Consider the following 12,666-nt stretch of genomic DNA (forward strand, 5'->3'; position numbering starts at 1 on the left):
CGGCAAAGAGGATACCAAAAACAAATATGAAATTTATATATTCCATTTATATTAAATTTATTTTATTGGCAACATTTACAAATACAAACAGTTTTTATATAGAAAAATATCGACAAATATATTAAATGCCGCGGAACACTTGCCTTACAATATGCGAAGTTTTGCAACTCTTCTGCGATGAATATTCGGAACTCTAGGGCCGTTGTAAGTGTAAACTTCTTCCCTGGGCACATCCTTTGTCTACTTATTCGAATTAAACATAAATCAAAGTTATTCTGGGCGATAACCGACAGCCGACGGCACGCACGCCGTGCACATGCAGGCCAACACGAGTGCAGTATAATCCGCACGCAAAAAATAATCTCCGACGGCCGACAGTAGTTCACTCGTGCTTATTATCTGGCGAAATTCCGTTCACGCGCAATTCTAATAAATGTCGTCGATTGCTTATTGAATACAAATCGATTTACGATCAACTTATAATAGGGAGAAATAAAACTAGTCGCGATGAACACGCGTGGTTCGCTCGGCAACTGGAATGGAACTGAATGCGCGCTCTGAAACGACCACGCGGTGTTGCTATTGGCTCATTGTTTACATGCATACAAATATTCTTCTATCTAAACTATACCTGGATAACAATGTAATATTGTCAAAGCTAGCACACTAGGCAGTATTTCTACGGCGCTTCCAACTACAGCTAATTAATTGCAAGATGAAGACCATTTTCGGAAGCAAATAAAATTTTTAAAAACAATTCAGTTTACTATTAGTGCGACTAACGGACAATTCATATTTATATAGATATTATATACTTATAAATGTACATATTTCAATTATTTTTCAAATTCTGGTAGTAACTAGATAACATTTGCCAGGCTTTCATTTTTTCGAGTCAATTCGTGAGCTAATCACCGAAGTTATCTATGAAAATGATAAAGAAATTTAACACTTACAATGTGATGAAAGAATGGTTTTTGTGCGATGCATAGATCAGGTGCCAAATCCCTAAAATCATCAAAAATTAGTCATTTGGAACACAAAAATGCAATTTTTAGGGTCAATTCGAGAGATAATTACAAAAGTTATGTATGAAAATAATAAAGAAATTCAATACTTACAATCTGATGAAAGAATGGTTTCCGTACGATGCAAGAATCTGGTGCAAAATCCCTAAAATCATCAAAAATTAGTCCTTTGCAACACAAAAATTCAATTTTTAAGGTCAATTCGTGAGATAAATACACAAGTTATCTATGAAAATGATTAAGAAATTCAATACTCACAATCCGTTAGAAGAATGGTTTTTGTGCGATGCATAGATCAGGTGCAAAATCCCTAAAATCATCAAAAATTAGTCATTAGGAACACAAAAATGCAATTTTTAGGGTCAATTCGTGTGATAATTACACAAGTTATCTATGAAAATGATAAAGAAATTCAATACTTACAATCTGACGAAAGAATGGTATTTGTGTTATGCATGGATCAGGTTCAAAATCCCAAAAATCCCAAAAAATTTTTGCCCATTTTATTCAATCGCGAATATCTCGTAAACTAAAAGAGATAAATAGGATCTGATCGCAGCGTCTTAATCTACGGACTATTCTCTATCAGATAGGTTAGTTAAAACTGAAATCTGAGAGATAAAATTTTAATTCTGAAGAAGAAATTGCCAAGGGGGGGTGCTTGATACTTTTTTTCGACGATTTTTGATAATTAATATCTCTTAAACTAAAAGCGATAGCTACGAACGAACTGTTGATTATGAAAGATTGGAAAATTCTCTATCAGATAAAAATATAACATAATTATATTTCCTACAGTAAGAGGTCGAAATACGCGACTAGAAGTGCTCAAAAGTGACAATTTTCAATTTTTGCCCATTTTATTCAATCGCGAATATCTCGTAAACTAAAAGAGATAAATAGGATCTGATCGCAGCGTCTTAATCTACGGACTATTCTCTATCAGGAAGGATAGTTAAAACGGAAGTCTGTGAAATGAAATTTCAATTCTTAAGAAAAAATGGCCAAGGGGGGGTGCTTGATACTTTTTTTCGACGATTTTTGATAATTAATATCTCTTAAACTAAAAGCGATAGCTACTAACGAATTGTTGATTATGAAAGATTGGAAAATTCTCTATCAGATACAGTAAAAGGTCGAAAGGTTGATAGATTATCAAGCAAGATAGATTATGGTAAATTGAAAAATTCTCTATCTGATGGAAATTTCAAATAATTTAATTTCATGAGGTAAATAATATATAAACGCGACCGAAAGTGCTAAAAATTGCAATCACAACAACAACAACACAAAATGAAGAATGAAAATGATTAAAATTAAATGAAAAGAAATTCTATACTTACAATCTGATGAAAGAATGGTTATCGTACCGTAAAGTAGATACTATTAAATAATTTAGTTTGTGAGTTCAATTTCTTGTGCCATTCTCAAAAATTCATCCATGTTTGTAATATTTGGATCCTTGTTGCACTGGAATTCGATCGATTTTCTTCTGGAATATGGTTGTCTTTTGTTTAATCAGTTTGCACATAATATTTTATATTTATCAAATCTTTCATGACGTCCTGTGTTCATTAGTATTCGCAAATAAACATTTGTTTGAATTGCATTTAACAATTAACCGTATCAGAGTACACTTTACCGAGTAATATCATTGTAAACGTGACAATAACACCCGGACTATCCGACCTCAAAAACGGACTTGGTTGAACTGTCTGTAGAATCTACAGCGCGTTGTATATGTACAAACCTGCTTCGTATCGGGGTGCTGATGCAGCAAATGCACAAAGGAAGGTGACTTGTGAGTTGGTTATCAGTGCATTTGTTTAAATCCACACACTCAGCGATAAATACAAGTTTATATTATTACACCAAGTCAAAATCAATTTGTAATTCATAATAAATAATACTTAAAATATCTAATAGGTTTATTTTACTTTATAAAATAATATAATATTTAGCATTATGTTCAGCAACTGAAATTTTATAATTTGAAATTTTTTTTTAAATTTCTCTCCTCAAATTAATATATAGATAGGATCATGCTATTCGAGCACAATAAAGTATAAACAAACTTGGTCCTGTTTTCAAGCATACAAATAAGCAATGAAATTATTTCATGTTTACTGGACTCTACTATACTATAGTATAGTATATATTTTAATCGGTTTACTCAGTTATAAGTCCTTTGAGAAGGACTGATGTTAAATAACATTACATAAATAATCAGCCAAATAAATACCAATTTTGTTAGCATTATAACTTAGAATAAATAAGAAATATCAATTTTAGGTCCCAGGTACATCAATAAGCAAACAACTAAGTAAATATTTAAGTAAATTTCACTTTTTACTTTTAGAATATCAATAATGGCACGTCTCCACTCGACCACCGAGTGTTTTTATCATTAATATTTGATTCTTCTATTTATGTTTCTATTTTTATCATATTTTTAAAAACAACAACACAAGCCTTAGCTGTGTTGCACTCGCTCCACGCGTATAATATCTATATCGATATGTGTGAAGCGCTCATATACTGAAAACGGCAAAGAGGATACCAAAAACAAATATGAATGAGATATTCATTTATATTAAATTTATTTTATTGGCAACATTTACAAATAAAAACAGTTTTTATATAGAAAAATATCAACAACTATTAAATACCGCGGAACACTTGCCTTACAATATGCGCACATTTGCAACTCTTCTGCGATGAGTATTCGGAACTCCAGGGCCGTTGTAAGTGTAAACTTCTTCTCTGGGCACATCCGTGGTCTACTTATTCGAATTAAACATAAATCAAAGTTATTCTGGGCGATAACCGACAGCCGACGGCACGCACGCCGTGCACATGCAGGCCAACACGAGTGCAGTATAATCCACACGCGAAAAATAATCTCCGACGACCGACAGTAGTTCACTCGTGCTTATTATCTGGCGAAATTCCGTTCACGCGCAATTCTAATAAATGTCGTCGATTGCTTATTGAATATAAGTCGATTTACGATCAATTTATAATAGGGAGAAATAAAACTAGTCGCGATGAACACGCGTGGTTCGCTCGGCAACCGGAATGGAACTGAATGCGCGCTCTGAAACGACCACGCGGTGTTGCTATTGGCTCATTGTTTATTGGTGCGACTAACGAACAACAATTCATATTTATATAGATAATATATTATATATTTATAAATGTACATATTATTTTTCAAATTCTGGTAGTAAGTAGATAATATTTGCCAGGCCTTCAATTTTTCGAGTCAATTCGTGAGTTAATCACCGAAGTTATCTATGAAAATGATAAAGAAATTTACTACTTACAATCTGATGAAAGAATGGATTTTGTGCCATGCATGGATCAGGTGCAAAATCTCTAAAACTATAAAAAATTAGTCCTTTGGAACACACAAATGCAATTTTTAGGGTCAACTCGTGAGATAATTACAAAAGTTATTTATGAGAATGATAAAGAAATTAAATGCCTACAATCTGGTGGAAAAATGGTTCTTGTGCGATGCAATAATCTGGTGCAAAATCCCTAAAACTATAAAAAATTAGTCCTTTGCAACACAAAAATGCAATTTTTTGGGTCAATTCGTGAGATAATTACAAAAGTAATCTATGAAAATTAAGAAGAAATTCAATACTTACTATCTGATGAAAGAATGGGTTTTGTGCAATGCATGAATCAGGTAAAAAATCGCTAAAATCATCAGAAATTAATCCTTTGCAACACAAAAATGCAATTTTTAAGGTCAATTCGTGAGATAATTACAAAAGTTATCTTTGAAAATGATAAAGAAATTAAATGCCTACAATCTGACAACGAAGTGCTGTAACTAAACGAAAACATAAATTAAAACAAAAATATTTCATACAATTAAATTATGTTATAATAAACAATTAACACAAAATAAACAATCTGTACTGTTTAGTTAAAAAATACTTACACGAGCCTGATGGATCTTTGTTAATGATGAGAATCAACATGGAGACACCAAACACAACGTCGAGTGAAGAATGTTATCAAATCCACTATCACGTGACTTGTAATATACATAACAAACGCGATCAAAAACCGGCAATTCCGAACACTAAACAAATTATTATAGTCGCAAAGTACAAATAAATAATCGATTGATCTTCGATAACACAAATTTAGAATATTGAAATCCGAATAAACGATATAAGTCTCTCAAAACACGACTGGATTAACCAGCAACCGGCACGAAACTGGCTGCAATCCACCGATAGTGCATGCCGAAACTGCGTAAACAAAGACGGGATAGTATATGATAAGAAAGCAAGAGGTGCGCAAAGACTCGACCTTGTGCGCGAATTTGCAATAGGCACATTACCTGTGATCTAAACTAAACTAGACTTCGCTGCATGCAGCAAGTTGATGCGGCGCTAGGAGACACACGCGTTAAAAACGTTGTTTACACCAAATCGTAGATTACAACATTGTAGACAAAACTATTCTCGTGCCCACGTTTGTCGATAAACAAAAAAATGAGCCGTATAACTCGATTTTATGATTTTTAGTGCATCCTAGTGCCATCTATGAATGCCACAGATTCTAGTCCCAAAATGTGAATTAGTTGTATTAACTTTTTGAAATGTGAAAATAATGTCGATTTGTAAGCCATTTTTAGAACACTTGAAGAAGGTTGAAAGGGTCGAGAAGATTCGTAGCTGTTAAGGAACTCTTAAGTATCATATGAGCACAAGATGTTGTGATATGCTCCATTGGTACAAGATATAAGGCCTGTTTTCCAGGCAAAGTGAAATTTCCTTCCATGATCAACTTGTACACAAAATTAACACATAAATAAATAACAATAAATGATATATATCTAATTAGCTCTAATTAAAGAAATTTTGAAATCTGATTTTGGATTCTGATGGACAATTAAATTCTGCATCGATTATTTTAGCAAAATTTTTGTCTAACATTAACCGTCAAGGCCCTATTTGCAATTTAAGGAGGAAAATGGGTTTTTACATGTCAATAGGGCCTTAATCCATAATTGTGCTGCTGGTTTCCGATTCAGAATTTATTCTACTTTCAGAATCCGAAAACAGAATTTAAAAATTCCAATTATTTCATAAGTGGCATTTGCTGAAAAAAGATTTCGTCATAAAAAAGGCAAAACATTTCTCTTTTTTTATGTCGAATACTGTTTTCAACAAAATTGCAAATAGGGCCTAAATGGTTAGTGTTAGCAAAAAAAGCTACTGAAATAAACAATGTAAAATTAAATTGTCTATCAGAATCCAGAACCGGAATTTCAAAATTCCAACTTCTAATTTTTAACATAAAAAAGAGAAATCTTTTGCCTTTTTTATAACAAACTCTTTTCTTTAAAAATTTCTTGTGTCATTTTGATGATTTCTCAATAAGAATGCTATCCTGTAGATAATTTTTCAAGGATCAAGAATATGAAGCTCTTTTTTATCTAGGCCTTTTAGTTGTCGAGATAATCAGATAATAAATTTCGGTTTTTTATGTTCACAATTAAAAGTTGGAATTTTTGAATTCTGTTTTCAGATTCTAATAGACAATTTAATTTTACATCGTTTATTTCAGTAACTTTTTTTGCTAACATTAACCATTCAGGCCCTATTTGCAATTTTAGTAAAAACTGTATTCGACATACAAAAAAAGAAATGTTTTGTCTTTTTTATGACGAAATCTTTTATTTCAGCAAATGCCACTTTTGAAATAATTGGAATTTTTGAATTCTGATATCGGATTCTAATAGATAACTTAATTTTATATTGATTATCAATGCATGATTTTTTCTATCATTGAATAATTAAGCCCTATTTACATTTTTAATAAAAAATAAGAATAAAGCCAAAATGGTTAAAGTTAGGAAAAATGTTAAATAAATATTAGATGGAGAATCCTTCAAGTATTTAAAATCTGAAACCCGTTTTATAGTAGCCCTTTTAGTTTCTGAGATAATTGCAATTGAAAATTTTAATTTATCTCCACCAGAAATAATTTTTCGAATTAAGTGCGACCCTGTTCTTCAAGCTAAAATGTTTTATGAAAATAGTGCGGCCCTGTTCATCGTCCAAAATTAATTTTAAGAATTAGGTTAGAGTCTGTTTTTCGTCATTATTCATTCAAAAGAAAAGTTAATACAAATTTAGTTGTTTTCTTTTTAGTTGCTTTTAGTGTTTTCTACTAAAAAAGCCTCAAAATTTAAGTTAATTACCATTTTTCAGGGCATTTTAATTATTAGTTCCCGACTCAAATAAGCAGCACTTGATTCCTGTAATTGAGAGAAAAGGTAACATTTGAAATAATAAATCAATCAAATGCTGTCAATTATAATATAAAATATAATAACACCCGAACAAATTAATCAACACTTCAAGTAACAACAATTAATTATCCTTATACGTAAAAAACAATTCCTACATTTTAAAAATCTAAATAGGCAACTACTCATGAAAATTTGTTTTTCAATTTGGAGGGGACCATTAGTCATTTATTCACAAAGATGCGGCACGTCTTCATCCATTTTATGTTCAACTGGACATCTTCGTAGACAGGTTTGAAAGCAACCTCTGCCATCCAAATCCCCGTCCCCGAATTGTTCACACACATCGAGGGGGATCCATCATAGGAGTCAGTCGATTGAATGTCAAACCATAACTGTAACAAGAAATAACTTCAGAATTTCGTATTATGATCTTTTGATGGCGTTCTTGAAGTTGTTCCAGCAGTTTTAAAAGTAATGGCATTTGGTATAATTTTTATCGACGATTTTCGTTAATTAATAACATATCTCCTAAACTAAAAGAGATAGCAACTACCAAATTACTGATTATGAAAGATTGGATAATTCTCTATCTGACAAAAATATAAAATAATTATGTTTCTAAGAGTAAAAGGTCAAAAAACGCAACTGAAAGTGATTAAAATTGCAATTTTTCATTTTTTGACGATTACGGTGCCCTGAACACAAGTCACTTCTACCGCTACCCTCATGCGGTGCTTTGAACACGAGTCACTTTTACCGCTTCTCTTGTACGGTGCCTTGAATACGAGTCACTTCTACCGCTACCCTCATACGGTGCCTTGAACACGAGTCGCTTCTACCGTTATCTTAGTACGGTGCCCTGAACACGAGTCACTTCTACCGCTACCCTCGTACCGCGCTGTGAACGCGAGTCACTTCTACCGCTGCTCTTGTACGGTGCCCTGAACACAAGTCACTTTTACCGACACCCTCGTTCGGTGCCCAGAACACGAGTCATCTACCGAGTCTTCACTGAAATATCAAATTTTATCTAAAACTCCACGGAAACACTAAAATATTTAAGATTATGTGTTTCCTAACCTATTTCAGATAGCTCTTCATATATCCTATAATATATCGTTAGTTATCGCACAGTTTATTAGTTTATTATCTGTTCCTACATCATTTTCATGCTTTCCATATCATGAGTAGTTTATTTGATATTGCCGAGATGTATACCTATACATATTCCCGATTAAATCGGCGATTTCACACCGATGAATCTTTACACGCTCGTTGGTACAGTTTCAACCCTTTTCAATACCGTTCTCACTCTCAGGTTTGGCCATTGAAGCACTTGTTACAAAACCTCTTTCAGCACCTACGCACCGAGGCAAAATCTATAACTGTAACGCATGAATAATTTCAACTTATTCATATTGCAACGAATCCATTCAATTTAAAATTTATTACTAAATTACGAAAATATAAGTTTTATAATGTATAAAATAGCAGGGGATGAAAGTTTTTAATATATTAATTCATTTAGACAAGTTTTCCCATTTTATGATAATCGACGTGGAATATACTCGTATGCTGTTTAATACGTTGAAAATTACGACGCCCCTTGAAGAAGCTATTAGTTCCTCAACCGCCATCGCAATCGTGGTCACAACGCCACCGCATCACAGTCCATTAAACGTCGGACTTGCAAACGTTTGCGCCTGCCTCCCATTTATAGTCTAAGTCTAGGCGGCGGCGTTGAAAAGCGGTGGGCGATGATGGTATCGTGCTGGGGATGCTGACGATGATGGTGGGATTAACCTCAAAGGATTATGGCAAATGGATTTTGGTTCTTAAACGATCCGACCAGCTTTACATAAATTTAATATGTACTTACCTATGGCGCGCGTCTTCTGCGTGCTGGAAATACACCAAATGTTTTTGTCACGTTCTGAAGGAGTCAAATTGGCATCAACAATAAGAGGGACCGACGCCGATTAAACGCCGTTAGTTTCTAATGTGTTTTTGCGATCGAACAGTGAAGAATCACTTTTAATTAAAGCGCTTTAATTGAAGTACGCCGAGCATAAGAAATTAATCGTCGCTACCAATCAGTTGTCTTCCAATCCGATCCTGGGACGTCGCTTTTGTTAGAAAATCAATGCGAATAGATTAAGTAATTTTGTTCGTGTCTCCTATAATAAAAAAACACATTAAGTAACATTCCCTGTTAATTATAAGTTTTATTTGAATAAAATTCACGTTTTATTTGTTTCCATTCTTTGCGGACTTTAATTTATTTATATTTATGATTGTTAAAGTACAGTCAAAGTCAAATCACTAAAGCATTTTTAATTGGAAGTTGTGCTTCGTTAATTAACGCTAAATTTTCATAATAAAACATTGCTCCCCCTCGGGCCACGGATGGAAAAAAGCTGGCAGTTGCACTCGATCGCGAATGGAAATTGCTTCCACCCTCAAGCCAAACCAAACCATCGTCAAAACCGCGCGCAGGTTTTGGTGCGGGCGCGCTGTGCTCTGGCAGTTGAAGTGAAAATGAAATTTAAATTGAAAAGGAAAAAAACTCGTACCGCGAAAGTTAGCCGGCCACTTATACACTTAGCCACGCGCTTTGTGTGCGGTTGCGAGCCGCCACCGCCATCGCCGCTCAGGCCTATGGTAATAATGATGATGATGATGACGTCGAGCGCAATGGAGGGAATTTTTGAAATGCTAATTAACGAGTCGATATTGAACATTACGTTAATTAAAACTCATCAGCCGATGCGGGTCAGAACAGAAAAAAAAAAACGCGATGATCGTGCAAATAACAAATTAAAAATAAAATTCGGAGGATAAATTCAAAGAAGTTGCGTTTCTTTTGGGAATAATTAATTGTTGAAGCATGTTTGAGAGTTTTATAGAAAAAATATATTTTTAGATATCATTCTTTTATTATTATGAACCTACTTAATATCTGGAGCAAAGGTTTTATTACAAAAAAATTATTTCTGTGCGTGTTATGTTGGTTGCATACGTTGAATGAGTTGAAACATCCTAACCTCATTTGAAAAGTAATGAAATCAAATAAAATTTTAACCTTTAATGCACTTCCAACATTCGATAATTCACAATGAACATCCCGAACCGCCCGAACAAGAATGTAGTCTAAAGTTGGCTGCGCTAGTGAAGTGAGAATTAATCAAAGAGCAACGCAATTCGACGATAATTTGCTTTCCCAGCACTATACTTTTCTTTCTCGATCGCGATGTCCTGCTACCCTTTTCCGTCCAACATGCGCCGTGCAATCTATGAAAACTAATTTCGATTCCATCGTTCACTCTGACCCTGAACACCGTTTGTTCACTTTCGCGTTGCCGAGTATCGTTTCTTTCAGACGTCGTTGTTTCTTGCTTTACCTTGCCGTCTATCTCTGTCAGTTTCACGGTTGAATACGCCGCCTTCGTTCGACTAGGCGAATGCGATTTCCTATAATCAACTTTAAATTTTAATTAAAATAATTTACCTCAATGAACACACCAATCTGAAAACGCGAACGGCTTCATTCGCTTTTCTCATTATTCGCGCTCATTACACGCGCGCTCTTTATTTAATCCCGTAAATTTCTATCGATACGACTATTTTAATCTAATAGTCAAATAGTAAATGGAAACTGTGCGCGATATTTCGACGTAGAGTTGAATTTATATTTGCGTAAGCTGAAATTGATTAAATTGGAATTTTCATGTAATTAAGTCACAATTGCGTTAAAAGTGTGCAGAGGCGGCATCGTCTCAAATCTAAACGTTTTCATACTGTCAAAAAACCGAATCGATATCGACCAATTGAGTTGGCGTTGGAAAATGGGTCCTGTGTGTCTGTGTACCACTTTGCCATAGCATTTTGCGAGCGCCTTTTGAACGGCCGGCCCGTGTAGTTGACGTTAAATGTAAATTGGAAAATTAACGAGTTTTTTGCGTCGCATTTTTTTGCGTTTTGGCAAAGGCACTTTTTGTGGGCCGCACGAAGAGAATCAGAGGGTTCTTATGTGTGACACGTGAGTGAAAGCGAATGTGTGTATCTGAAATCACATTTCCATAATTTATTTTTGTATTTTCCACTAAAATTAGATAATTTTTGTTTTTAGATTACACGTGCCTCGAAATACAGCCGCTTTGATGCTGAGAAAAAGGTTTTATAAAATTTTGCTTTGTTGTTTAAACCCGGCAAAGGTTTGACGATAGTCATCTCGTTGTAGGCGGCGCGTTGAACCCATCCAAGATCGAACAAGACGCTGTGTAGCGATTAAATATTTCAAGGGACAATGAAACATTCACCAAAGCTTTGAACATTTGAACCCGCGCACAATGCGGGGGCTTGGAGTCAAAGTACAAAGGAAAAATCCGAATTACGCGTAAACAAAAATCCAAACAATACTATCAGCCGGAATCTTATTCCAAGAAGCTTCTACAAATTAAATTAATCTATAATTACTTATAAAATATGGTAGATGACCAACATTACACAAGTTGTAATGAATTTCTACGTAACCTAAATTGAAGTTTGACTTTAATTTTAATGTTTGGAATGGTCGCCGGTGATTTTGTCTGTTTTGTGTTTGCCTGTTTTGTAACTAACAGCTCATTGTTGAAACTAACCATACTCGTTGAATATGCAAATAACATGCGAATCATTAACACACCGCGGCGGACATTGTTCAACTCCGACGTGTCCAGCGCTCAAACGCTTTTGATTTTCAAAGGCTCATTGGTGTCGCAATTTAAATACGAAATTTTGTTTTACATGAGTTTTCCATTTATGGCATTTACAAAATTTCACGTTAAATAGTTTTCTGTCAACTTCCATGAAATTATTTAATCATGTGCAAAATCTAAATAATAATTTTAGATTTGGTTTATATAGAGGATAAGAATTTAGGTTATGTGTGCCAAACTAGCATTAAAACGCGTTTCATAGAAGTCTATAAATTTTAATGTCTTTTATTTGTTCGCTTGAAGCACATCTGTCGCGTAAATCGAACAAATGTTATCATAGCCTCCGGCACTATTTTGATTATATTACCTACTATACCTCTAGATCTTGCCAAGAAGGACGAAAATGATATAATCGTACTAAAATTGCAGGTATTAATTTTATACGTTCTAAAATCATAAATCAAACAAAAAAATATAATTTTTCTTTTCATGTTTTCGTTTTTTTACAAACGCATTGTGTTATGAGTGTTTTTCCAGCAAAAGAGAAAAAAAGCTAAAACCTGACAAACATCGTGAGAATGCTCGTTTCCTATTCCTATTTGGAATTTCAAAGGTGGCCACTTGAACGTTGCTAGCACCTCAAAGCGACAGCGTCGGT

At 34.1% G+C, this 12,666-nt stretch overlaps 1 long non-coding RNA gene across 2 annotated transcripts in view; it reads right to left on the reverse strand.

Annotated features, from left to right (window-relative positions):
* Positions 1-7,364: 7,364 nt before the first annotated feature.
* The window catches only part of LOC135794435 (uncharacterized), a 49,729-nt gene continuing 44,427 nt past the window's right edge, over positions 7,365-12,666 (reverse strand). The window contains exons 3-4 of one of the 2 annotated variants that reach the window (XR_010548891.1): positions 9,191-9,488; positions 7,365-7,703 (exon numbers count right to left, since the gene is read on the reverse strand). This is a non-coding gene — a long non-coding RNA (uncharacterized lncRNA). Of the gene's footprint in view, positions 7,704-8,969; positions 9,115-9,190; positions 9,489-12,666 lie in introns of those variants that run through there. The other variant, XR_010548892.1, reaches the window with a different exon arrangement.

Source organism: Atheta coriaria, unplaced genomic scaffold, assembly GCF_025399875.1.
Source record: "Atheta coriaria isolate IRGN ID8LTWV9N9 unplaced genomic scaffold, Caltech_Dcor_3.1 hic_scaffold_6_pilon, whole genome shotgun sequence".
NCBI lineage: Eukaryota > Metazoa > Arthropoda > Insecta > Coleoptera > Staphylinidae > Dalotia > Dalotia coriaria.